The 22,944-nt window shown below is 47.7% G+C and overlaps 1 long non-coding RNA gene across 1 annotated transcript; it reads right to left on the minus strand.

Annotated features, from left to right (window-relative positions):
• Positions 1-7,936: 7,936 nt before the first annotated feature.
• Positions 7,937-22,669, minus strand: LOC135827910 (uncharacterized). Its single transcript, XR_010555560.1, has 3 exons — positions 22,477-22,669; positions 18,685-18,832; positions 7,937-8,651 (listed from the first exon to the last, which is right to left on the minus strand). It is a non-coding gene; the product is annotated as an uncharacterized LOC135827910 (long non-coding RNA).
• Between the last annotated feature and the right edge of the window lie 275 nt (positions 22,670-22,944).

Consider the following 22,944-nt stretch of genomic DNA (forward strand, 5'->3'; position numbering starts at 1 on the left):
ACTTTTTGAGAATAGTTTTCGGAATATTGCTCAGGTCCGCTCCACAATTTACCTCATATAGTTTCTAAACGATTGGATAACAGACGCCCAATTTGGAAACATTTATACACAAAGTGATCACAGATTTTATGTGGTATAGATGCTGGCATAACGGTTTTTGCCTAGGTACGCGTCTATAGTTTTGAAATGGACTGTACATGTTTAACTGCATATAAATTTAGATTACACCTGAACGGCACTTGTAGAGTAAAGGGAATGTTGGTCACCTAATTTTACATTACCCCTGAAACCTGACAGGTTCCTGACAACAATTTTTTAAATACACCTAAAATGCAGTGATGTAAAGGAATATTCGCATATTCGGAATGATTCTAGAATACCGACACCAGAAAGAATATTCGAAAGCAGGCAGTGCCATTCGAATATTCTCTTCCTCGACATTTTGTGCTGCTTTGCTGTATTATGCAGCTCCGACCATGATCTCCTCTGTAGTGTTGAGGATAAGAGAGAAGAAAATTATTATGTTCTGAGAACTGTTTAGCTTGTTCTTTGATCAAAATTGCTCTTTCACCAGTGGATATTTACAATCCACGTGATCTGTAGACAGCATAACTGTTGGGTCTGATTGAGTGACGTGACTGAGCCACTTCAGATGAATATAGAATATTCGTTCGTTCGCCCAAGCAACATTCAAGGGAATACTGTAAATTTACAAAATTTCGGCGCTGCAAAATTTCGGCACGTCACGATTTTTGACATTTCGGCGGCGATTTATTTTCGGCGTGGGGTAGAGGGCATGGTGTAGTGCGACAGATGCTGTGAAAAATTTCATCGGCGTTTTAATTTAGGCGTTTTGGGTCGGTGCCGAATATAGCCGAAATTAAATAGCTGCCGAAAATTTTGTATATTTACAGTATTCGTTCGAAGAAAACACCATTTCATGCATCACTGCTAAAATGACATGTTATACTGTAGTCTATGGATCTGCCGCTAGGATTTACCGGGTGTTAGCGGCCGTCGTGAGTTCCCTTCGGGAACGGATACGATAATTTACTTTTTTTTAAATTTTTTTTTATGGATTCTTTGGACAGTCTGCACGCGGACTCAGAAGAATGATCGGAAATGTACACTGTAGTAATAGTATTGTGTTGTTCAGTTCAAGAGCAAGTACACTTGAAACATGCACATGCACATGCACATGTACTGTACATGTATGTACAGCGTACAATGTACAAATGTACATGTACATAGTCATTGTACACTAATACTATACATGTAGCAGGTGCCTGAACTGAAGTCAAACAAATCGCAGTATGAATTCAGGAAGGCACTGGGTGTGGAGCATACTGCACGGGGGGGGGGGGGGGGCAGTTCACAGACATCCTAACACCTAAAGAGTAAAAGCCGTAACTACATGATAATAATTATTATTAGTTTAGAAATGGCAGCTCTAGCAACATGGTTATGCATGTAGTGTGCGTACACTACTCACTAGTAAACAAGTTTGTGCATTTATGACCCCCTCTTCTCCCCCCCCCCCCTCCCCTGAGGAAGGGTTTTTCATATTGGCGCGAGAGACTGCACAAAAATCAAAAACATGGCCGGCTACATTTGCAAAGTTAGGCATGTGGGGGGGGGGGGGGGGGCGCATGTGCTGAATAATGAATGAAGCCTAGCTGACCCAAGGGCCACTTTCCGGCATTGTTTGACACACCTCCATCACACCTCTTATCCCTGCACTAGCAGTCTAGCACTGACCTGATAACATAATCATTCACCACAGGTGCTGTACTGTTGTTGCGCTTCATCACTACAATCATGTAGTCACTAGCACTGTACTTGCGCAGTCACATGACTTGTAGACTGCAGTGCAGTACAACAGTGCAGTCTAGTGATGATGAATGGAAATGAAGAGGCATGGGTACACGCAACGTGGAAGCTACGGCCTACAGAGTCAGCAGGCTACACTGTTCTTTCACAGAGCATCTCAACAGGAAGTGCATTTGTGGCAATAACAATTGTTTTCCTTGTCAGCCTAGCAGTGGGCTGAAATCGCGGCCTTGAAGCCTGGTAAAGAGGCTTGTGGATCAGAAGGCGGCCTAGAACATGAAACACACATGTATTGAAAAGCAATTCACTTGTACTCATGTGAATTCAAGAATAGCTCAAACTGGAACAATACTACATTACACAACACTGCATGAATGTCCGTCCTGCATACGTACAGGAAAGAAATTCACAATATATACTAGTAAATGCAAACATGCCACTAAACGTGACTAAAAAGTGCACGTGAATGTAGGGGCGGATCCAGGATTTTGTGAAGGGGGGGGGGGGGGTGTCAACTTTTGCAAACAAAGCTACTGCACACCCCGGCATCATGGCTCCCACTCTGCGGCCCGTCACATCTATAACTTACAATGCACATGTACATGTGTGTGAAGCCACGTCATTATGCATGTACAGTTGTGGCAAGTGAAATCCGACACTTGGCATAAGGGACTGCACCGTGCATCCTGCAGCCTCTGCAGCCCTGCATGCGTATACAGTACATGTGCTGCATACAACTTTATCTGTCTGATGACAGAATTCGTACTCATCACAGTCAAGGTTCAAAAGGTGCTGGCAAAAATGAATGGGAATTGGATACCAATACTCCTTATGTGTACAGTCAGACCTCGCTTAACCGCACACATCTGTTTTCCACAAAAATATCCGGATAGGCGAGGGAACCGGATAACTGAAAACACATACTGTATATGCATGTGGCATGTCAAAAGCAGTGACATCGTACATACATGTAGACAGGTCCTATGCAGTACAACTAGCGTGCATAGTGTGTAAAACAAGCGAGAAAAACGACAAGTGCATGCAACTGAGTGCTGTCCACATGCACCCAGCAGGTCAAGGACCTCATTTGCCTGTACAACTCCCTGATTCTAGCTTCTGCAAGCCAAATGCAACTGGATACGACGAAGCTTTTTGTACACATTTCAACCAGTTTGTACACAAAATCATGCACCGGTATGCGGATCGCGAGGTCCGGTTATGTTGTATGCATAACATATGCTGCACATCGGTAACCAGCGATTTTCTTCCGGATAAACGAGGACCGGATAAGCGAGGTCTGACTGTACCATGTTTGTGAACTGTGTGTATCTAAGCTGTGACCTTTCGACCTGTTTGGGATGCATACGGCTCTATAGTACAAATAATAATTAGGTGCAGTGCATTACATCATTGATGTCCATTTGAGGCGCTGTCCCCTATGGCAAGTGTCGGATTTCACTTGCCACAACTGTACTTGATTGTATGACATCGCCACACAGTATGTGTGACAGTTTTCACCTTTGTGTTAGTTCTCACCTTATACTGTAAAAGCCATTATTCTAACGAGGCGCATATAGCGATTTCCCAAAATTGACTAGTTTACGTGTACCAAAGGTACCGTAGTTCCGCGGATATAAGCCCATGGGCTAATATACGAAATAATGCATTTTCCCGGAAAAAAATCAGTAATAATGGTTCGTTCTTTAGCCCTGGGCCTATATTCGAATTTTGAAGGCAGCTGGCACGCGAAAAAGTACAAGTTCGTGCGCGGTTGTCCGCCTACCGTAGGTACCGGTACTGGTAATGTAGTCTGCACTGACATGCTGTACTATCGGTTCCGTAACGGTGTTTGGGTCTGTTTATTAGCCCATGGGCCTATAAACGGAGGTGGGCTTATATCCGGATATAGGCCCATGGGCTTATATGCGTGGAACTGCGGTAACGATTTTCACTCATTCTCAACGCTCAATAGGACAGTGTACGTATCGATTTCTGTATAACGATTTCTATTTTAACGACAGATTTCTCCTCGTTAACTCGTTAGAGTTAGCACTTCGTTATATATATGGCGTTTACAGTACATGTTACTATCTCGCGCTATTGCGCGCGCATCTTCTATCATATAAACTCATTTGTTCATTGAAAGATCATTCTTCACTATCAGTTCATCAGTCTGTTACATTGGTAGCAGAGGATGGTTTTTCCACCGCGGAAACTCTGCTGGGCCTGGTATCTGCAATCGTCGTGACAACCTGCGTTCTGCTGCTCTATATTGTGCTGAGGACCACCGTGACTTTGGACCGACTGCTCGCCAGTTCATCGGGACAGTGCCAGCATGCCGTGCCTCAAGAAGCAACTCACGCTGCAGAACAGCCAGAGCACCGATGCTATCGGGGACAATCTCAAACTGGCCCAGGCCATCGAACAGCAGTTCGACCACCGCCGACCTTCAGTGGCAACTCCGCACAGTTTCGAGAATGGGTATTTGCAGTGGAACTCGCCTTGCAATCCCACGGCTTCGCTTCTCCTGAACTGGAGCTGAACTATGCTGCCAGTTTCCTGGAGGATAACGCCCGCCTATGGCTCATGACGTCGTTGGACAGTGGAGAGCAGTACAGAGTGGAGCGGTACAGAGATTGGGAAGCAATGCAGGATGCGCTAGAGAAGACATATGGGCCTCGGCATGATGCTGAGCAGGCGAGACTCAAACTGTTTGCCGTGGAGTACCGTGGCCGTCTCGACGAATACATCACACTCTTTTCCCGTCAGAGCTTGCAGGTGCCTGAAATCCATGAGCATTCAAGGGCTCTATTATTTGTTAGGGGCTTCTGCTGGGGTTACGGAGACAGCTGTTGACGGAATACCAAAATCCCTTCCGGAAGCCATCAAGGCAGCTGAGACTGCAAGCCAGAGCTGGTATGCCCGAGACCGACAATTTCTTGGCAGTACCAGGAACCATTCAACTACTAGTCCAAGATGACGCAATCCTCTGCAAGGCAGAACGGCTTCAGCCAGGGTGCAAGAAGGAGAGCCCGATCGTCGCCGCTGGTGGTCCTGCGGCAATCCCAACCATGTGGCAAGGGACTGCCCGGAGGCTCAATCTCACCCAAACGGTGGAATCCAGTGGAGAGAAGCGTGCGCTCACTGGCGAAGCCTACCGCACCCAAGGAGGTTCACTTGGACATACACAACCTCCACCGCCACCTATCACAGACTTAGACGGTGCTACCCGTTACATTGTGGATAGCATCATCAATCATCGGACGTATTGTAGACAGCTACAGTACCTAGTGAAGTGGCGCGGATATGAGGAAGCAACCTGGGAGCCGGTAGGTAACCTCCAGGACGAATCTGGGCGAAAAATCATTCCCTTGCAACAATATTTGAAGAGCCTTGAATGACTTGATTCATTACGGAGGATTAGCAAGACGAAATTCGCGTTCGCGTTCGCAAACATTTTTCAGTTCGCGAACTGGATTGCGAACTTTCGCATTTTTCGTTCGGAAAAGTAGTCGGAACACGAATCGCTGATTCGTGCCAGGGCAGTCAAAAATTTACCACGCTGTACTGTCTGTACACAATGTACGTCGTGTCAACGTCATGCATGTGCGAATTCTGTTTGCTAATCCTTCTCATAACGCGAATTCCGTCACTGAGTTCGACTTTCCTTGGAGAGCGAACGCGAACACGAACTTCGTCTTGCTAATCCTCCGTATTGAATTCCACCTTATTCTCGCGTTGGGTTAAGTTGGGCTACTGTTCGCAGCTGCTTCACCCCTCTATTCGCACTGGTCGAAATGTACCTGTACACATTCTCCTCGCATTTATGTATCACTCACATCTGCTCATCTCACGTCTTATATAATCAGGGCATATTCCGCTTGAGTGGGCTGACCATTTCTTCAGTTGTATTTCAGATGTTGTGTATTTACCGAAGCCCGCTGGCTTCGAGGAGGAGTGGAATGGTGTGACAGTTTTCACCTATGTGTTAGTTCTCACCTTATACATGTTACTATCTCGCGCTATTCGCATCTTCTATCATATAAACTCAGGCTCATTTGTTCATTGAAAGATCATTCTTCACTATCAGTTCATCAGTCTGTAACAGTATGCACCTGATTAGGCTAGTGTCCTATTCACCGATGCAGAACATTGGGACTTCTGGTATATGGTCAGATGACCCATAAATACTAGCATACAACTGTTTCGAGTATAAAACTCTCGCCAGTGAAGGTAGACATTGTAGAATGGCAATGATAGCGAAAAATCTACCTTTGGTACGGAACTGGTCTCACGTTATTACATTGTGCATCGGTTATAGGGTGGTCGTGGAAAAGAATATGCTGCCTACAAGAATGAACTAGCTCTCATATTTTTATAATCATTACACGGGTTTCCAGTGAACATTTATTCTTACAAGCAATGTTATCGCATAGTAGAATATATCGGTCCTAAGAATGGACTTTGTGTAGCAAAAATTGCCAGATTAGTACAACGTGTATCGCCTGTAGTAATAACATCTGTCCAATGCAGTTCTGATCCGACTCGCATTGCATCGTTGTGCTGCAGGTTCAACTGTTGCCGTCATGTAACCCATACTGCATAGCCACATGGTAAGCTTATGGGACTATGTATACCCGCATGCACAGCAGCGATACGTTGCATGTATGATGGCCTTCCTAGTTCCTACCTCTGCGCACATGCATATGGCATAACACACTAGATTTATCGCGCGAAAGAAATATTTGGAAATAAGAACAGAAAGTCGTTTCTCAAACACCCACATTATAACCGATACCTGCTGTACTTGCCATGCTGTGCTGTCAGCCGAATTCACACATGGTTATTACAATATTTGCCAAAAAATCCGTCAGACGCTGCATGCATCGTAGTCAACTACCATATGCAGCACTGGCCGGATTTTTTTGGCAAGTATTGTAGTTTCACGTCTTCACATTATCACCAGTTTAGTTTTTCACCTACTGCACCTACTGTTCCACACACAAATATCAGTGAAAGTAGGAAAGGCAACTGCCAATCCGTTTCTCAGCACCATCGGCACAACCCCCACCCCCCCAGCCCAGGGGATGGCCTGAGCCCTGTTCATTTTATTTGTTACCTGGAGGCAGCACTGCGCCAAGTGAGAGCAAACCCGAACGCCCTTTCGCCGACCGTCACATTCCTGGAGAAACAGGATACGCCGATGATGTGACGTTGTACTCAACCAGTGAGGAGTAGCTGAAGCGAAGCCTCCCCATCATTAGCGCAGAACTCGGGGGTTGGTCCCTTACAGTAAACGAGACCAAGACCGAATTCTTGCATCTGACATCCACTTCAGACTCCTGGCGGTCCAGCAGGCAGCTAGGGTCCCTCATTGGCGACAGTGAGGACTTGCAGCGGAAGAAAGACCTCGCTTCCAGTGCATACGGCAGGATGTGTAGCCTCTGGCTGAGGCGTGGGAAGGTCAGTGAGCAGAGGCGCATCCGACTGTATAATGCCCTGGTTCTGCCCGTCCTTCTGTATAACTGCGGCGCATGGAGGCTCACGGCGGCACAAGCAGAATCAGTTAACGCATTCCACCAGAAGGAGCTCCGACGGCTCATTGGCATAGTCTACCCAGCGAGGATATCAAATACTGAGCTGTATGAGAGGTGCAACACGGAACCACTATCTGACATCGTGGACAGGAGAAGATGGCAGCTAACCGGCCATATATTCTCCGTATGGACAGGAATGCGCCGCCATGGATCGCGCTGGCGGGCTATTTTGCAGGAGATGCCAAGGCTGGGTGTGGACGTCCAAGGACATCCATTGCGACACGCGTCACAAGCGACTTACAGAGAATGAACATCGACTTGAAGCGCAGCAATCAGCTGGAGAATGTGAGGGCCGTCGCTCTGGACAAGCCTACATGGAGAAAGCTGGCCGACAATCCATGATCTGGCGTCACAGGTCATCAGTGCACCATATTAATATCTTGATAATGGAATTTGATCATAGGAGATAGGACAGAAGCGGAACGTAATTATATTATTACGCGTGCTGTGGTATTACTATTATTAGTTTTTCACAGTGTTTTGCACTTGGTTCTTTTGCTTAGCCCTAATCTTCGCGCCTGAGGCGTGCACATTATGCGTACCCCTTTGAGTACAAAAGGGTGGCTTTCACTACCATTGCCATTCTACAATATCTACCTTCACTGACGAGAGTTTTGTACTCGAAACAGCTGTATGAAGGAATTCAGTGCGAACGGATGTGTCCGCGGCTTTGCTGGTGGTATGCTGTGGCAACGTATCAAGGCTGGCTGGTGAGGGCAGTAATGGCTTGGTGGTCGATGAAAAATCTGAGTAAGGACAGTAGCGTGTGGTCAGTCATCCATGTGCTATACATGAGGTGGCTTGTGCTGTAGCTGTTAATATGAGAGTCCAGCATACATGGACATGATTGTACATGTAGCAAACAATCTATGAACCAGTACTACCAGTACAGAGTTCAGCACGGGGTACCACAGCTCTACTGAAGATCAGCGTGGCGGCCACTGCTATGGCAACCACACACTGAAATGCTTTATGCTGGGTAAGTGTACATTGCGAGCTGTCTGATTGACACAAGCGAGATTTGATATTATTTTTAAAAACACGCAGGAAGATGCTTACGGTAAGATTGCAGAACGATGAAGTCCAGACGCCGCAGTATTTACGGAAAGTGGAAAGGATCCGGATATCATTTCCCAGATGCTTCATGTGTCTCTGAGAAGTTGCTTGACAGAGACCTCGCACATGTCACCCATGAGTGGCTTACTCGCTTCAATCCTGCCCTGTCTGGATAAAGACAACCCGAAAAGCACAACAGCACCGAATACTGTCAACGGAAATGACAGTGAACGGAGTATATTCGAATATATTCATTTCTATCAGGTTCGGCCTCATTTCTCTGTGCCCCACTGATGAGTCCACAAAGGATGAAACAGTTCTGTCTGCAGATTGAGTACATTTAAAGTGTGTACCAAGTGAAAAAATCGCACTGTCTTCTATACAAACATATGCATGGCTCCTATAAAAACATGGTTTGAATAGCAGCACGGATAGTTGAAGAGTGGATAGACACATTAATGTACTTTTGTGCATCGGTCATGCATAACATTGTGGTTTAAATAGAAGTATGGTCCAAGCACCGGCTTTTGCGGTCTTTTGCACTGGTTTTATATGTGGCTTTAACCTATAAAAAGCCATATCTAGTCATTAAAAACACCCGAATGCCACACCAGTACACAAGTACACCAATACCACAGCCAAAGCAGCACAACATGCAAAGGCTAGTCTCCAGTGAAGAGACTGAGACTGCTATCAAGCATATCCAGAACCAAAGGGCACCAGGAGTAGATAGCCTGCCACTGTGACGAGCTCCTCAAGTATGGAACACCAGCTCTTAGCTCTATTACTGCTATTATCAACCACACATTCACCTCAGGTTATGATCTATCCCATATCACGGGAAGCGGATGTCTGATACCATAGGCAAAGCCAGGAAAGTTCTGTGGACCAGTCCAGAGTTGATGGCCCATCGTGCTGTTGAATACAAACTGCAAGGTCATGATAATAGTACTTGGACGAATTTCCAAATCTGTCACACGGTTCCTTAGGCCATGTAATCTGGCTTTCGTGGTGGTTGCAGCACAGCTGATGTCAAATGGACCCAGCGTTGGGTGGCAGCCAAGGCACAATGGTACGCATAGCAGTGCCATAATTATGTAAGGCCAGGACATGTCGAAAGCCTTTGACCCTATCGACCGAACAACCCACGTCGTATCCAAAGGGGCATAGGTACACGTTGTTGCTGTGCTGGCTGCCTTCGCTCCTCTCTCTCTCTCTCTCTCTCTCTCTCTCTCTCTCTCTCTCTCTCTCCTCCGCCTCCTCCTCACCTCAACCACTTCTCTTCTCTGCTGTCTTTCTTCATCTTGTTGTTACAGCTCATGGAACAATTCATCGAACATCAGCGATCGTGCCTTGCTAGCAGCTGACGGCAAGCGTTGCTGACGGATGGCTGGCGTCTGAAAATAGCTGCGGTCTGTTGGCCTATGACACCAGCTTCGACAAGAGACCTGGCGAGTGGAAACTGCTGCGGTGTGTCTGCTGTTTCTGCTGCTTGTTCGTCAACATGGGCAAGGTGAACAGTTGAGGGCTGCATTTCAGTGATGGGTACCGCGTCTCTGTTCAAAGGATAAATGCCAGTCATTGAAGAGCTTGCGGTGATTGTGGCTGGCGTCACAGACTTCGTGAAAGCCTCGGCAAATAATAGGGACGAAGTCGTTGATGCTTAGTTTGTGGTCAGGCTTTAGAAGGCGAGCGGCAGTACTGACTGACTTGTGGTGTTCCGATAAACTTGCGAAGACTGCCCGATCCAGCGGCTGGAGAAGATAGGTTGTCTTTGGCGGAAGTGCTAAGAAAAGAACATTATTCTTCCGTGCCATGTCAATGACCTTCATGTTTTTTTTTTTTTTTTTTTTTTTTCTACAAAATCCACATATCTCCAGACACTGGGGTGAATGATGGAGTGTGGTGGTGGGGCCCATTAAGCTCCGCCGACCAGAGGTCTCGGCTTCATAGCTCCATGGACGCACCAAAGGGATATTGGGTAAGGAGGATTAAATTGAAAAAGAAAACAGAAGAAAGAAAATGGAAAGATTGTATTGCTCAGTGAGCAAAAGAATAAGTTGAGTATTGATGTGAACGCTGTTAGACTTTTAAATTCAAGAGGAGACTGTCCGTGAGGAGAGATTACATGTATGTCCAAGCAGGGTAGGACACTGTACCCTCTTACTCGCGTATGCTATGAGTGGCCCAGTGCCAGTTCGTTCTGAGGAGATGGTGATAAGCTGCTGTCTTGAACTTTTGGATGTTCTTTGGGTGAAATGGGTGGGGAATGATAGAGGTAGGCAGCTGGTTCCAAATTGGGATGACGGAGTGGGGAAAGGCTCGGCTCACATTGTTCCTGGAATTGGCAGGAAGAACATTCTGTAACTGATGGGGATGCGCGGTGGACAGTCGTACAGCCTGGCGGGTGAGGCGTGTGGTCCTGGGTTGGTGTGTCGGGGGTGGAGCCATTCTCGAGAGAAGAGCGGGAGAATTATCGCAAAGGGCTTTATACAGGAGGCAGAGGGCAGCGATGGTGCGGCGAATTATGAGGCTAGGAAGCCAGCATTGCGGATGTATTGCCTTGATGGCTCGCTCCTGCACCCAGTCCAGCCGATTCAAGTGGGAAGAAGCTGCCCCCATCCAGACGATTGGGCAGTACTCCATAACCGGCCGGACAAAGGCTTTGTAGGCTCGAAGCCGGGCAGGAATAGTCAGCAAGTGAAATGCCTTGCGCAAGGCTCCAAGTCTCTGCGTTGCTCGGACTACAACAGTTCGGATATGCTGGCTGAATTTTAGCTGATGGTCAAACGTGACGCCGAGTACCTTGATGGAGGGCTGCTCCTCGACAGGAGTTCCATTGAAGACAATGGGGGGTATTGGCCAGTCCCGACGATGGTGGGAAATTGTAAGGGCCTGAGATTTGGCTGGCTCGAACTGCACTTTCCAATCCGAGCCCCAACTGGATACTAGGTCGACAGCAGGTTTAGATGACTATAGTGGTTGTCCATGTTTACCAGGTGTGTCTTGTTGCGAGGTGTGAATTCCAGGAATATCTCCGTAAACCAGTCGTAAAACAACTCTCCGGCCATCGATCCTTTGGCGCTTGTCGAATAGATTGCTCCTGGTGACAGGAATTCAGCAGAAAACTAGCAGGTGTCACACACACTGCATTCTTGTTGTCTGTATCAGTACATATGAGCTGCATTATTAATGGCGTGATCAGCGAAAACGACCCTTGGAGATTTCTGAACTTTTTCGAGAAAAAGGTCGATTTGTGACGTTCAACGATTTGTTGATCGCACTGCGAACAGCGCGTCGCGTTCTTTACTTCTTGAACTCCTTGCTTGAAGCAAATGTTTAGAAGTTAGTTGAAGTCGTGTCGAGTGGCGACTCAAGTGTTCCTTGATCTTGACGCGATGGCTGCGAACGCCAGAGCTGCTCGCAGAGCACGCGCAGCGGTCATTGTGTACAGTTTGAGCCTGGTCGGAAGTGGATGCTGAAGTAGCTGCTGAAGTTCAGAGTGAGGATGAGACGTTCTTTGGTTCCGACATCGATGTTGACAGCGAGGCGGAATCGCAGCCGCCATCTCCTGCTGCGAAGCGGCTCAAGGTGGCGGATGACTCGTCAGAGTCAGAAGATAAGGAGTCGTCCTCTGAGATAACATCTGTGTCTGAGGCTACTGATGGCAGCGACACCGTGTCTTCAGCTGCGGAGGAAGAAATGGAAGGTGATATTGTGGAACGGCTCCACGCTGGATGCAGCTGCGAATGAGTCGATCATTCCGTCCGCAATCTTCAGCCATTATTTGTTATTCTAGCTGCTTACTGTACTATTTCAAAGGTATTCCAGCTGCCCTCCCACTATTAGGACGCTGAATATTCATTGCACACATACATGTACATCGTATACATACATTGCACCAATTTGGAGTACATCTTGTTACTTTCTTGTATATTGGTGTAGACCCGGTTTAAATCGGAATGTTGGACTTTTTCTTGGCAGCAGATGTGTTTCAACAAATTTCTAACTGAAAAGGAATTTTGAAAATGTTGACTCTCTAAGGGCTGTTTTCGCTGGTTGATGCCCATATAATAATTTTAAATTATACGTTTCACAAGTGTATCTGTGCTCTCTGCTGCACACAGTACTAACCCATGTTACTACTTGCTAAATTGTTGCTCAATGTGTAGATATCTATTGCATGCAGGTGTTTAAATTGTTTGCTGCAATTATATTTTGATGTACAGTAAAACCTGTTAGGTTCGGTAGACAAGAGACAAGTAGTTTATTGGTTAGAATATACGAAGTAGAAAAACTGACAAGATTCAATCTGTAAACGACAGAGAAGACCTTCAAAGTTCCTGGTCTGTCTTCCAGCCGGACTTGTTTATCACGTAGCCGCAGAAATTGATCTCGGTCTCGGCGAAAGCAAACTTCTTGGCTGACAGGGTGATACCATACCGACGAGCGCGTTGAAGAACTTCACGAGTTCGTTCCAGGTGCTGCTCAAAGGAATCAGTGAAGACCAGGCAGTCATCCACGACCTTGGAGAATTGCTCAATACCAGCGAATGCTGCATCGGTCCGCTGGTTGAATTCGTCGCCAGCAGAAATCAGACCTTGTGGGTTCCGCAGGTACTGATATCTGCCCCACTGTGTGATAAATGTGGTCAAGCTTCTGGACTCCTCGTCCAAGGGGACCTGCCAGTAGCCGTGGCGAGCATCCAGCTTGGTAAAATACTGGGCATTACCAAGGTTAGAAACAACATCGCGAGGTGCGCGCATGGGATGCGCGGGCCGGGCGACTTGCTTGTTAAGCTTAGTGAAATCCACCGTCATCCGGACTTCTGCAGTGCCTTTCTTTTCGGCTATGACGATGGGGTGACACCACTCCGTTGGCTCTGAGACCGGTGCGATGATGCCATCTGCGACCATCTTGTCCAGCTGGAGTTTCACCTGGTCACGATAGGCGTAAGGTAACCAACGGGCATTGTTCAACTTGAACGGCTGGGCGTCAGGCGCGAGTTGGATGTGCATCGGCTGACCGTCCATGGGTCGGAGCGTGTCCTCTGCAAATACGTCAGCGAACTCGTCGAGGAGGTCCTGGCGGATACGTACACGCTGGTCTGGTGTAGGGTTGCTGTGCTCTGCAGAACGGGATGTCCCTTGTGTCACTGAAGCGATCTGTGGCCAGTTAGGCGGCAAGAAACCTAACGCCTTGAGCGAGGAGCGCGACAGCAATGCGCTACTGAGTTCGTCATACACATGTAGACGAGTGGTGTGCGTGACATCACGAGCGACAACCCTGGCGGGAACAGTTCCCAAGCTGGTCAATGGCTGACCGTTCACGGCGACAACCTGGTCGGGGTCAGGTTCCAGATCAGCTACACTGCCACCAAGTCTGCGGAGATGACTAGCACCAATAGCATCAACATCCGAGCCAGTATCTGGCAACCACTCTAACGTGCACGACCGGTCGTTGTCGTCAAGACGTGTTGACAGCATCACTTTGTCACCAGCCTGCACTGCGTGAATGGTGAGGCATGCGATGGTCTTGCGGCACATTGCCGCGAAGTGATCCCTGCCCTTACACTTACGACACTCTTTGCCCTTGGCAGGACACATTGACTTCGTGTGCTGGGATCGTCCGCACTGCGAGCACTTCGCCGGCTTGTCAGCTGCAGCAGATTTCGGCTTACTAACCAAAGCGGATTTGCTGCGTTGATACGATGACCTTGTTGCGGCATTCACGGATGCCGGTACCATGCCGTCACCGGTCTGCTGTGCGGCTTCTTCAGCCCTGCAGATCTTGGCCGCGGTTTCCAAGGTGAGGGACGGAGCTGCCAGGAGCTTATGGCGCGTGTCGTCGTTGGCTATGCCAACTACGATGCGGTCTCGCATCATGTCGTCCGTCACCTTGCGGAGGCTCTGGGGACAAGTACTGCATAGCTGAGGTGTACACGTACTGCACAGCTCCATATCAGGGAAATCGCACTGTGCAAACAGCTCCCTCATTGCAGTAAAGAAGGAGTCAAATGACTCATTGCGCTGCTGCTTTCTATCGTAAAACGCAATTCGATCTAGGAGGGGGTTCCGTTGGCGTCGGATGTACGCTTTTACTGCTATGATGATCTCCGGAGCATCGGCACTGTGGGAGATGACAATCACATCTTCGCGCATGAAACGACGAATGTCGGCATCGAACGCCTGGCGAAGAGCGGACACCCGAGTCTCACGACTTTGGCTGGCGAGGTGCTGGCACACAGCATAATCTCTCCAAGCCTCCTCCCATGCCGTGAAATCGGCCATGGTTGCAGTGCTGAGCAACACCGGTCGCTCGACAGAAATCGGCTTCTGACTGCAGGATGTCGAAGTGCTGGGTGGTGCCTGGTTGTCGCGCGTTGCGTTTTCGACCAGTGTGGTGAGGCGAGTCTCGCGTGCCTCAGCCGCTTTCATCTGCTGCTGCATCAAGGCGAGCAGGGATACGATTTCAGCACTGATTGGGGAAATTCCAGGTTCCGCCATCACGACAATTCTACAAATTCTACAACTACAAGACACTTCTGCTACACGATCGATCGTTTGAAGATAAAAGGCTACAGAATTCACGGACAACTACAGGCTGTCAAGTATTCCGTACTCAGGTTACTAGTAGTTCACTGCGCCATGTTAGGTTCGGTAGACAAGAGACAAGTACAGTAAAACCTGTAACTAACGACCACCGTGACTAGCGACCGGCCTGGTACTACCGACCACTTCGTCAGGCACGGACGGTCTCACATTCAAAATGCACTGTGACTAGCGACTACCTGCTGAACGCGACCAGCGACCGCCTTTTCTTGTCCCAATGTCGAATTTTGACCCGTAACTAGCGACCGCGATGTAGCAAATCAAACATTGCTCGAAGCTCCTTCTCGAAATTTTGATGATTTTCCATGGTCGTTTCGATACTACAGCTGGACAAATGAGCGCAGTCTCATTTTTACTGTGGAATCAGTGTGGACTGCACTACACCTGTCATAATTTCAAGTGCTGTCAAGAACAAACATGATAGGAAACGTCTTGGAGAGCGCATCCAAAGCGCTCTTTGATCGATGTTACTACTCGAAGGAGAAACTAAGACTAAGCGGCTCTCTGTCGAAGTGCAATCACACAGCTCAGTCACCAGGTCACACTGACAGTCTGTGCTGGCTAGCTAGCATGCTACAGTACATGTACTCACCTGTACGGAACACAGCCACAGGCCAGGATACGATGGCGGATAGTATACTAGTCTACAGAGAAGGTGCGAAAACTCGCAACATCGCCGCATCACGTACTGGTACACACCAGTACAGTTTACGCTACACTACATCCAAGTCGGAGCGGATGAGTTTCCACTGTAGATCTACACACTGATACCAGTTGCCAGTGTAGTCGCACACAGATGAGGATGGAGTATAAAAAACTTGATTTTCTCTCTCTCCAAGTGTTGTATGATCTGAAAGAAGAATGTCAGTGCGCAAGTGGTGGGGGATTGTATTATCTGCATTTTGACATACATATCATATAATGGGATCCATATACGGTCGCGCGGTGTAAACCTCTAACTAAAGACCACTTTTCCGGGCACCAAGGGGTGGTCGTTAGTTACAGGTTTTGTTATGTTATGACGTAATGCCGTACAACTTTAGCTCTACTGTGTATGCACGCACGCATATCTTTGAAGGTCTTCTCTGTCGTTTACAGATTGAATCTTGTCAGTTTTTCTACTTCGTATATTCTAACCAATAAACTACAGTAAAACCTGTAACTAACGACCACCCCTTGGTGCCCGGAAAAGTGGTCGTTAGTGGCAGGTGGTCTTTAGTTAGAGGTTTGCACCGCGCGGCCATATAATGGATCCCATTATATGATATGTATGTCAAAATGCAGATAATACAATCCCCCACCACTTGCGCACTGACATTCTTCTTTCAGATCATACAACACTTGGAGAGAGAGAAAATCAAGTTTTTTATACACCGGAAGCGAGACGACCTTTTGACACGTATGTCGACTCACTGGGTTTCCAGAGCAGCGCTGGCCTGGCCAGGCAGTGGACTAGTCACTATCGACTCCATCCTCATCTGTAGCTGTGTGCGACTACACTGGCAACTGGTATCAGTGTGTAGATCTACAGTGGAAACTCAGCCGCTCCGCGACTTGGATGTAGCGAAAACTGTACTGGTGTGTACCAGTACGTAATGCGGCGATGTTGCGAGTTTTCGCACCTTCACTGTAGACTATTATCCGCCATCGTATCCTGGCCTGTGTTCCGTATAGGTGAGTGCCGTAGCATGCGAGCTAGCCAGCACAGACTGTCAGTGTGACCTGGTGACTGAGCTGTGTGATTGCACTTCGACAGAGAGCCGCTCAGTCTTAGTTTCTCCTTCGAGTAGTAACAATTACATCGATCAAAGAGCGCTTTGGATGCGCTCTCCAAGACGTTTCCTATCATGTTTGTTCTTGAAAGCACTTGAAATTATGACAGGTGTAGTGCAGTCCACACTGATTCCACAGTAAAAATGAGACTGCGCTCATTTGTCCAGCTGTAGTATCGAAACGACCATGGAAAATCATCAAAATTTCGAGAAGGAGCTTCAAGCAATGTTTGATTTGCTACATCGCGGTCGCTAGTTACGGGTCAAAATTCGACATTGGGACAAGAAAAGGCGGTCGCTGGTCGCGTTCAGCAGGTAGTCGCTAGTCACAGTGCATTTTGAATGTGAGACCGTCCGTGCCTGGCGAAGTGGTCGGTAGTAGCAGGCTGGTCGCTAGTCACGGTGCCAGTCTTTAGTTACAGGTTTTACTGTAGTTCCTTGACATTAGGTAGCCTTTTCGTGCCTTGTGTGTATCTGAATTGGCCAGTTAGTGATTACTAGTTGTCACCATCCTTCTCCTAGGCACATAATTATATTGCTGGGGGGATGGGTCTAGCCGTACCACCCTGCTCTCCCGGGGAGGTTTCCGTCGCTGAGTAACTCAGATCGAACATGAAAAATCACCCACGAAAAGTCGATCAAAATTTTCCTCGTTTCCGTTCTTGGCCGAGAATGAAACTTGGACAGGTCACTTGGGACAATTGTAAGAGTATACCAGTAACATTTGAAGAGGCTACGATGATTCCTCGAAGAGATTTTGAGGGCTTTCCGGCTTGCAACATATCTCCTATTTGAAACACCCTCCTCTGCCTCCTGCATATTGTTGATTGATATAGAGTTGATACATTCTGCATACAGGCTCGTGTTTAAAGTCGGGGTAAGTGTAGAGGCAGTGTTCAAGGAGGCGGGATGAGATTGAGAGCTCCAAGGCCGAATCACATCTGTAACATTCTACATCATGTCCACGACAGTACATCGGGTTAGCAGACCCAAGTGCTCGAAGTCCGGACACTTTTACAGTGTGTGTTTGCCGAGCTGAAACTCCACTAGCAATGATCACTTGCCAGAATCCTGCTCGTGGATGGAAGGTATCTTGTCCAAGTTTGTTTGAGGCCAGGCTCGATTAAACCGGGACATCTTTCGATCCGATCTGTTTCTCTGCAGTTTGCTGGTTTTTCATATCAAATTTTGGTGTCGCAGAGAGTGCTCTAAGTCCGTACTGCTCAGAGGTGACTCGAAATACACACAATATTTCTGCTAATCGCTAACTTGCAATCCCTCGGTTACGACGAAAGTACCGAAGCGATATGTTTTGCATGTGCCTCCATCAGTATTTCTTGCAAAAGCGTAATTTGTTGCCGAAATTCAAGCTGTTTTTAGTCAGCTCAGAGAAGAAGCAGCTGCGCTGTGAAAACCGCGGGAAAACAGTGGTGGAGATGCCAGGAGTGTCAACCTTTCTGCAAGGATTGGTGGTTCTCTGTAAATTCTTCTCCTCTGGCCATTCTCAGCTCTAAGCTGGCTCTTCATGATTGAGTGAAGGTCTGTTTGACGCTGTGTCCGTTCGAAATCAGTCTTGGCAAAGTTGATTTTTGCATGAAATGTAACCCAATTTGTATTTTGTATGGACACTCGAAAACCCACTCGCGTGGTATGGGACTTCTGCTTATCATAGATCCCTGAAAATTGGTACGCGAGGAGAACATACCACACTGTCCCCTAGATAAAATATTTGACTCCAATACAATAACAGAATTTGAAATTATGTGTGTACGGACTTAGGCTACCATGTCCGGACTTCGAGCACCTGAGTCTACTTACACAAATCTTGTGGTCCTGGTCCCAGGATACATGGCAGCATGATGCATGCTGGATGAACATGACAGCCTGCTTCACTGATGCAGCACATGGTAGATCCAAGCTTGCGTGGCACGGAGCTGCCCAGGAATCCTACACCATCAGTGTGCAGCTATTGGCACAAACGCACACACATACACACCGGCACACACAGTCACACAAACACATACACACACACACACCGGCACACACACACGTGCACACACACACACACACACACACACACACACGGAGGCAACGTGTGAGAATCTGCCAGAGTTTGGGCTAAGGTTACTGGATTGATACACAGCCAGATTGGTTGCCACTTCACATCAACATGCACGGCACCACTATGGCTTGAACACTGTAGCTACGGGTGCTGCGTAATCCTTGCACTGCAGTCATTGTAGCTAGGCTCAGTCGCTATGAACACTGAGGTGTGTATTATAATTGTAGCCTTTGTCATTGAGGTGAATTTTGTCGGCCAGAACTGTACACAATGTCCGGATGTTTTTATGAAGGTCTGTGATCCAAAGCAACAAATTCCCGTTCGGCAATATTCACTTTTGTATCAATGAAACCGTAGATTAACTACTGCATTGGAAGTTGCGGAGAATGCTACTTGTTTTTCCATGTTTTACAAACTTCCATACTTCAAACATCTTGCTTATCATGATGATAAGGGGAGTGTCGTGGTGGTGGGTCTGAACGCACTTAGTCGAACCGCGGTCTCGGCCGTGATGTATTCCCAGTGCACCAAGTGAAAAGAAAAAAAGAGAAAAGAGAAAATAACTGGTAATGCAAGACTGTGCACCAAGTGAAGAAAAAGAAGAGAGAACTAGTGGTTTAAGGCCCACCGAGATCCACACACACGCACGCGCGCACACACACACACACACACACACACACACGCATGTGCACAGAAATTGACTCGGGCAATAAGCAAATGACAGGATTGGTGAAAGGAGGTAATGGAGAAGGGTCAGTACTCAGTTATAGTCGGAGAAGCTGGGAAAGAAGGGAAAGTTCAAGACTAGTCATCAGGTTTCGAGCAGGGTTACGAATCAGAGTGGCAGAGCAGAAGACTGACGGACAGGAGATCAAGAGCCAGCCATGGGCGGATATCAGTTGCCCAGATCCAATCTTTGCATTGGAGCCACTGCTAGGTCCTCAGTTTGAAGGCTTGGAGGCTCTGATGGCAAAGTGCTTCGCTGGGCGTGACTGGTGGCAAGGAATTCCAGGCTGGTATGAAGCTGCAGTGTCTTGTGCAGGAAGGCGATATGTTAGGAGCGCAGATGGCAACCATTCTCAGATGTTCTAGGCTACATAAAGAAGGTGGCTGTCGAAGGTCACCCAGCAGCTTCAGGGATTCCTCTTTGTCAACTGAAAAGCTGTTGAACAGAGTGAGGGAGGGAGGGGGGGGGGTAGCAGTTAGGGTGCTGCAAGATGGTCATTGCCTGGGATTTAGTAAGCACAAAGTGGATCCTCCACTTGCCAGCGGGGGTTCATCAGCTCTCAAAATGCGTCCAAACAGACTCCACATACAGTCACAGATCAACGCTTTGAGAGGCTCGGTGCAACACTGCTCCGTGTAGAGATGCTTGTCGGAAACTTGGCTAGGTCATCGGGTTCCCAACACGGAGCGGAGATGACGACGGCGGAATGATTCCAATGACGACAGATACTGTCCAAGAGAGGGCTTTGGTTTTTTTCACTGGCGCTTTGAGACTGGGGCACTATTCGAGATAGGGCACTATTCGAGATAGGGCACTATTCAAGAGAGGGCACTAGTCGCGCGAGTACGGTATTCTCATACCACTTTCCTGAGTCAAATAGAAGCCACGGCATGCTGGACCCACTCTAGAAAGCTGAGGAAGTCTGTGGGTGACGTTGCAATTTGTAGGCCCATGATCCTGGTAACGACTCTCAGGAAAGTTCTCTCCCTGATCGTCCTAAAGTGTATCTCAAAACAAGGCTATGGTTTCCTCTCGCTGAGGTAAAGAGGCTTTCGGCGAGGCAGATCAACTGCCGATTTAATTATTTTGAAGTATTATTATGGTATCACAGATGGGTCAAAGCAAAAGCACTGCGATACAAGTGGGTTTGCACAATCCTGGGTGTACACACATCCAGAGCATTCGATACCATCAGTACTGTAGAGACAGTCTATTGTTCATCCTCGCCGGATCTCTGGCCGAGGATGAAATCTGCATCACCCGATATCTCTTAGCGTGCACTCGATCACAGGTAAGGATAGGCTCAGAGAGATTTTCTTCCAGGACGGATCTCAGCCATTACAATTTCCACATAATAGTGTTTGATAATTCAAACCTCGAACCGGCAAGTATACCAATTTAGAAGATCCTCGAAATCGACTTGCATGTACATGGAAATGTGTGGGATTCCTGCCAATAATAACTTGGAGTCACAGAAGTATTTCTAAGTTCACCGTGCAATGTTCAGTTCAGAGTGCATAAGCAGACCATACTGGCCAGTCGGATTACATGGAGTGTGTGTCGATGCTGCATATCGCAACTCTATACGACAATGTGCAAAAAGTCACAATAATTATTATAGCATTACGGGTACATTGTGTATTGCTCCCTACATGGGAGCTTGCGCTTTTCCTGCCGGCTTGAATTCTCACTTGACTGACTCACGACTGCCATCCAGAGCAAACGAGAAGTCCATCGAACCGTCCACTCGGCAAATCCGACCCCCGCCGAAGTCGCACCAACCTCTTCTTCACGTTACGGGTATACGTTTAGATAACTAGAATGTCTGGATATTTCGAAGTTTCTGTCAATCAACTCGTATTAAAGGTTCAATTTTATCAGGACTCCACCTCATGTACAGTTCTTAGTGCTCTGATCTGCTCTGTGTAGTACGTAGTACGTACGCTTACTCAGAATCAGAACGTTGAGCTTGTTGCATCGGATCCAAACACTGCTTTGAATTTCAGCTACTGCATTGCTTCGATTCAGTTACAAGCTGATGTTCGCTTGGATAAGTAACGGGGCCAATACCGTACTTGATTTAGTCTTCTGCCTTGAGATCAAGGAAGATTCCCCCTCCCCCCCCCCCCCCCCCCCCCCCGAAGCAGAGTGACACTAACAAAAGCGAAGGGCGTACAACATGCTCCAATGCCACCCTATCTCCGGCTTAGTTACAGCTTCCCATGTGACAGAGTGTTGCTTTGCAATTCGGGTCATAGCCTCCCTCCCCTCTGGCTTGCTTTAGCTGCGCCTTGTGTCGACCGTCCTTGCTGGGGAGTCTGGGGGCATCTGGTTTATCACTAGGTGCCATGCAATCTCTCTCCTTTTTTGTGCCCTGATAACTGCCATCGAGATTCCATGCCGGCAATGGGCCGTTGGACAGGGACTTTAGTATGGCTAGTATTAGTAGTAAGCAACCAATGCAAGCGACAAAGAACCAGGATTAAATTAATGTTCTCTGTAGTTGTGGGCTAACAAAGCTCGTACTTGTACCGTGACTCTTCACTGCATGCTGCCTGTAGTGCGCTAACATCAAACGTGACTGCATGGTGAAAGAGCAGGACGTCGAGTTTGAACCACAACAGGAAAAGTACCAGTAGGGAGTAAAGGGTTCACTAGCCTGTCACAAGTACTAACGTGAAAACACGACGAGAAGAGAGTGCTACATCTACATACTAGCCCAGGCAGAGAGATTGTAGAGCACAACGCGATGCATCGGGTAGCCCAGCATACTACACGTACTACCAGCAACAGACGCACAGCCACAAGGAGCGACACGTACCTCTTCGAGTAGGTGCAGCCATTGTATGGTAGAGTGGTAATCACGGAATCACTCCTGCGATTTGTCATCAGTCTTGTCGATTTCGAGGCTTGATGGAGGACAATAGGCACTCCTCTCGCGTCCTTTGTGGATGCGGCCGGTTCCACTCACATCATGGCATTTCGGTCGTCCATCACCAAAATGGCCGCGGTTGTACATGACTTGTACTAATATTAGTCTATCATCTCCAAGCTGCGCTCCGGTCAATTCAAGAAGGCAGTGTAGTGGCACCTTGTCACTAAGTAAACGGCTTACTTCCGAGTCTTCGCACTGTACTTGTACTTCTCTCTACCACATGGTAACACTGATAGTGATAGTCATGCAGAGAGGACATACATGTAGTTGTCACACAAAGCAAACAGACTGCAAAGTAGCGGCGTTGTCTCGGAGAAACAAATCAAGTCAAGTAACAAAAAAGTTAGCTACACT

Source organism: Sycon ciliatum, chromosome 1 (assembly GCF_964019385.1).
Source record: "Sycon ciliatum chromosome 1, ocSycCili1.1, whole genome shotgun sequence".
NCBI lineage: Eukaryota > Metazoa > Porifera > Calcarea > Leucosolenida > Sycettidae > Sycon > Sycon ciliatum.